Source organism: Octopus bimaculoides, chromosome 18 (genome assembly GCF_001194135.2).
Source record: "Octopus bimaculoides isolate UCB-OBI-ISO-001 chromosome 18, ASM119413v2, whole genome shotgun sequence".
Lineage (NCBI taxonomy): Eukaryota > Metazoa > Mollusca > Cephalopoda > Octopoda > Octopodidae > Octopus > Octopus bimaculoides.
Genome location: NC_068998.1, coordinates 50,208,094 through 50,214,345, shown reverse-complemented (window position 1 = coordinate 50,214,345; position 6,252 = coordinate 50,208,094).

Sequence of the window (6,252 nt, the reverse complement as noted above, 5' to 3'; positions counted from 1 at the left end):
CAAAAGATAGTGCTCATGGGAACTGCCCATATCCTACGTAAAATACTGTCTATGTGATCTCAAATTTTAAAGCAAACATAATTTTCTTATGGTTTCTTAAACGTTCACTTGAACAAAACTGTACAAATCCAAATATATGGTACCCTAGGCATAACACCTACATGAACTTCTAACTTGTTGTCTCTTGAGGTCTCTGGGTGAGACTTGGATCCAACTTGTACAAATGCAAAACAAAAGTCAAACATAAAATAATAATAATAATAATAATAATAATAATAATAATAATAGTAATGATAATAATAATAATAATAATAATGATGATGATAACAACAAGAACAACAATAATAATAATAATAATAATAATAATGATGATAACAACAAGAACAACAATAATAATAATAATAATAAAAGAAATGCTCCGCTGTCAATTACAACATGGACGTTCTCTAAGAAGCCCTCTCTGCAGAACATTAATCCAATACAATCGGTGCAATGGAAGGAATACTTCGCGATACAACTATGGGAAAAGTCTTGTTAAATGAAAAGAACTAAAACTTCGGACAGTTGTTTCTTTCATACAGTGTAGTTTCCTTCTTAAATGCGTGATATCTCAGTGTGACATACGCAAAGTGTCGAAACCAGCACCAGGTAACCTGGCATAACAAACTAATTACACAGTAACTCGTAAATTGAATAATTACCTATACATGCACCTGTCAATGCATCCATCTGTGCAAGCTAATATGTACAAGCAACATAAATAATACCTATACAGCATACACGTACACACACTGAAAACAACGGAAACACACATGTAATGAGCAAAGCCATACCAAACTAAAACAAAACGACTTTCCGGAGCAAATTTCTCACTCATCTTAAGATATCACCGAACAGTTATACTCAGAAACATAACCACCGTCCAAAAAAATAGAGGCGATTTTCTATCTGTCACTCTACAATGCGATATTTATATCTCTTTGAAGAACTAGGAAGTGTCATCATGTCAAAAAGTCAACCGTGAACAAACAGACCCTTCGCCTATTGTCACCGTCAATGCTTTAATGACAAACTAAAACTCATGCCCGATTGGTCATCCCACGAGACAAGGACCGCGTTACCTACTGGGAAAGCAGACTAGGGGAGAAAATTATGCTGCTGGAACAAACTCTAAAACAAAAAAATATGAACCTGCTATATAACCAGAAGCAGGATAACCCTAACGCTAGACCTGTAGTGGCGCCACCAATAATACCACCTCAAGCAAAATGCATGAACAGGAAAAGAGAGGATTATAAAGATTTGTTGAAAGATTTCTATACAGACCAACTAAACCCGAACGAACTTCATTGTACAAACATACACTTTATTGAGAAATTTAATAGGGAAAGAAGTACGCAGAAATATAGAGGCAAATGAATTAAGTAATGTACGCAGAGACATCGTTAAGAATGAAAAGTTAACATACACTAAATATAGCCATATTAGGACACACACATCCCATTGTAAACCAAATGAAAATAGCAACAATGCAGATGAAATAGGTAAGAGATACACAGTACTGAAACGTTTTTTTATCATTTCAACTAAGAATATCCTACTTAATGTAAGTATTGACAAAAAATGATCATATATTCATGCTGTAAAATATGTAGTTTCCATATTCATTTAAAATACCTATCAACACTCATATAATTCTCATCCTTAAGGCATTGTTCGATGTTATTATTGGTATTACTATTCAGATCACTGCTTGGAATCTATCTCGGAATCTTGGGGTTAGTAGCCCGCGCTCTTAACCACAAATAAAAACAAATAGGGTAAAGTAATTCTATTGCTTATTTAAAACAAATTTGATAGGGTTTTCGGTGCAACATGAAATCACAGTACAGTGTATGCTATAACGGTGCTAAGTATTGCATTAACAATCTCACTTCTTATTCGTACGACCATGATTTCCAGTGTTGCTTAAAACACTCCACAAACTTTCTGTACTACGATTCAAATGCTATACTCTCCTCTGGGTTATAACTGAATTCATTAATCGATTTCGAATCGCCGGCTGTCAAAAACGGTCTTCATTTTTTGGACTTCTTTGAATATAGCTCCAATAATTGTTTTGTTGTTATTGTAGTTGTTGCTGCAATAGTTGCTTCTGCAACTGCTGTTGCTGCTGTTGTTTTTACGTTTGCAACGGTACTATGCAAAGTAATAGGTCATCCATTACTTAACAAGTTGTTAACCTAGTGAGCTTCGGAAAATAGCGTAACGTAATTATTACGTACAATAAATATGATGACCAGAGGGCAGTAAAAACAATGTAACGAACTAACAAATCTTTTTACAAACCGACAATCAGTATTCCTTGTGAACTTTCCAACCGACACATTCCGATTCCACTGCGAACTAGAACGAACATCACTCAACCTCGAACTCTGAAATCATTTTGATCTTCATTATTTAAACTTTACACTGACCTGGCTATCTCTCGCAAGGAGGCGTGATAACTCTTATTAGAACATCAACTATATACCCAAGTGCCAGCTATTGGCAAATATTCAAAATATTGCGGCAAAAACATGAATGAATATAAGTTAAAAAAGGGTTCCTTATTATCTCGCTTCCTTGTGAAACTAGCATTTTGCAAGAAATGTGAATGAGTGCAGAGAAATTAAAAATACTCGTTCAGGAAAAGCTTCATGCCATATAATTTGTAAGAATAAGTTAGACTGTTTTCTAGTATGGCAACTGGAGTTGCATTGAATTCAGTAAAATAATACAAGACTTAAGTAGATTTTGAACGTACTTGGCTTTATTAGAAATAAGTTAGAAAGAAAAAAAAATTATAGTTTAATACATCCTCTTGTGAAAAATATGTTTCAAGGACACATGACTGCAGCCTCATTGAAATTTTCAGAATCACACGCTAATATTGTCATGGTAGCATGGCGTTTAATTAGTTATGCATTAATAATGTACCCATAACTTTAGTAACGATTGCTACACTGAACGTTATCTGTAAAGAGAACAAGAAAATGTAGAACATCTTGATACATGCTTTCGGAAAATAAATATATTTGCATTAAAAGGGATTTGATCTGAAACCTTATTTTGAAGCTAAAACAATTACAGAGTGATAGAGTACAGATTGTAATTGTTGCACCAAGATATATGATAAACTGGAATTTAAACATAGGCCGCGTTTGCTGCAATTTCATGTTGCACCGAAAACTCAATCTAAGTTAATCTAAATAGACAATAGAATTACTGTCTAAAATATTCAGTCATACAAAGTCTCTATTAACACTCGAATGGAGTGTTTGAATATAGCTATAATAGCTGAATGAAAATATGCACGATGTGTTGCATATAAATTTCATAACCTCTCGAGAAACTACGGATTTTATATACGTCAACTATATTGATATCGTTTTTCCTATAGGATTAATAGTTTTAGCGTTGGTTATTAATACTAGTAATGATGGATATCGTTATATTGCTCTAGGAATATTATTAGGTCGTTTATCTCATATTTAACAAATATAATGAATCAATTTACAATATACTATAGCAAAGTAGTTATGTTACAATATGTATTTATGCTAGTGTAAATTAAAATAATATCCTTAATACTGCATTTCAAATGATAAAACCGTAGATGCGATGACATCACGTACCTTCTGCTTGGAACTGGATCTTGATGCTGGCTTTTATACAATGAAAGAGGTAACATCGTTAAATTATAAATTCAAACAAAGAAATTGTATATAATGTATTTTCAATAATAAAACGTCATGAGTTTGACCTGTATTTCCTCAAATATGCTATAACGTTTCTAGTAATATACACTTTCTGATTAATGTTAATACAATTGAAGTGTGCAACTTCGTTGTCCCATGAACTTACACTGTGCTACGTAATATATTAATAAGTGAAACAATTAGTAGAAATAATATTGTCGATGACAATGATATTCCTTTCTGCGATAGGCACAAACTCAGAAATGTTATGAGGAGAGACTACAAGGTTACATTGACCTCGCTGTTCAGCTAACACTTTTTACCGAGCCCCAAATGATGAAAGGAACAGTTGTGATGATGATGATGATGATGATGATAGTGATGATGATGATGATGATGATGATGATGATGATGATGATGATGATGATGATGATGATAAAATATCATTGAAGTATTTTACAAAACATATCGAGCATGTCACAAGTATGATTACTATTCGTTAATGAGTTATATTTTCAAAATCCTTCATTGGATAATAATGACTTTTGAATACCTAACAAACATATATTCCAGGTCGACTGATTCTGCTATTGGTCTTAGGCTCTAATTTGAAAATATATAGATTAGTAGTATTGGAAACGGCTGCAACGAAGCAGCGCATGTTGTTCAAAATCTGCGCTGTTTCTACCGTCAAAGTGTGGCATTTCTTTTGACAAAGGTGAGTCTGAATTAAAAGAACGAAAATTCAACAAAAAGGTAGAAATATGATATATCCTGTATTAATTAGACCTTTGTTATACTCGTCTCCCAACAAATATAGAATAATAAAAAAACACTTACATCACAGAGGGTCCTAGCCTTATACCTATCCCTACAGACCTTGTACTGTAAATTAAAGCACTCATGTATTTCTCCGAAACGTCTGAAAAACAGAATAATCGTCCTCAAATTTAATCGAATGAAGAAAAATATACGAACACTGAAATACATGCATTATTAAAACTTTCCTATGTAACATTGTCAATGACCAGGTTGCGGTTACGAATGACAAAATATTCGACACCATATTACAGACGATAAATGTTTCACTGCGTGATTCTGAAGGTTTAGCATGCTTCAACAACACTGTAATCGTATTAGTTTCAAAACGGTCTGAAATCAAAATGTTTGGCCAGGAATTACTGCTCCCTAAAACGTCTATAATTCCTTCACAAAAAAGGAATTGACAGAATTTAGATTTATAATTCCAGCAGTTATAAATTAAACATATTTGACAGATATGTCCAAATCTGCATTGCATTTTTAGAGAACTTTTTGAGAACTGTTGAGTTTTTAGAGAACTCTCTGACAAATGCACGTTGCACAATCTTGTTCGACTGCGTTCGATCATACGCCTAAACACGAAACGCCTTTTCCATTCCAGTGAATGCCATTTCTATACTCGAAAAGATAAACATGAAATATTAAACAGAAAATTTCGACCCGTTTCTACACATGCTGTTAAAGTTTGAAGACATTTGAACATGAACTGGGCAGAAATAGTAGTTAAAACTCAAACCACGAATACAGTATTCTTATCTTGGCACATTGAATGTAGGTGGTATCTATTGAGTTTCATAATTATATGTCCATAGCAATTGTCGTTGATGAGTCATAAATGGTTTAATGAATTGCTTAATTGAATAATTAAGAAGTGTATTCAATCGTTAAGCGTGAAACTTTGAAGTACAGGAATAAATAACCATTTTTGAATTTTATCAAATTCTCCCCGCGCCCTACATCCAACTTGCTATGTTCATTCACGGTTACTTAAATCTGGATCTTGGCGCGTTGCTCGTGAGACATTTCAAATGAATTCCTCCGCGAGAGAGAGAGAGAGAGAGAGAGAGAGAGAGAGAGAGAGAGAGAGAGAGAGAGAGAGACAAAGTGAGAGAGAAAGAATACTGCAGACAGGCTATGAGATAAACGGGGAATGAAAACATCGTATAAATAGTAGTACGTTATATATTATCTTGTAACGTATATTTAAATTTGTGAATGTCGTAAATATTTCTTTCATTCATTCATCGTAGTTGTTCACGAATAGCGAGCATTCAAAGAGGGACTAGAGACTTTGGACTTCACTGTTTTTATGTCAATACCGGAAGTTGTCGTCGAGGAAAGTTTTTAAAGTAGTGAATAATAAATATAGGGCAATATATTTTTAAAAATTATTAAGAATTAAGCAACATGTCAAAATGAAGAACCTATTATATGTCCGAGATCAAAATGTTCATGGATCCCATGTACGGAAGTGATTGGTAAAGCCGTTTTCACGTGAAAAGCTAATACACACACATCTCTATTTTATACGTGAGACGCACACATACATATATATGACATATATATGCATATATAAATACATACATACACACACACATATATATATATATATATATATATATATATATACTTATGTATATATTTATAAATGTTTATATCATATATATACATACATACATACATACATATA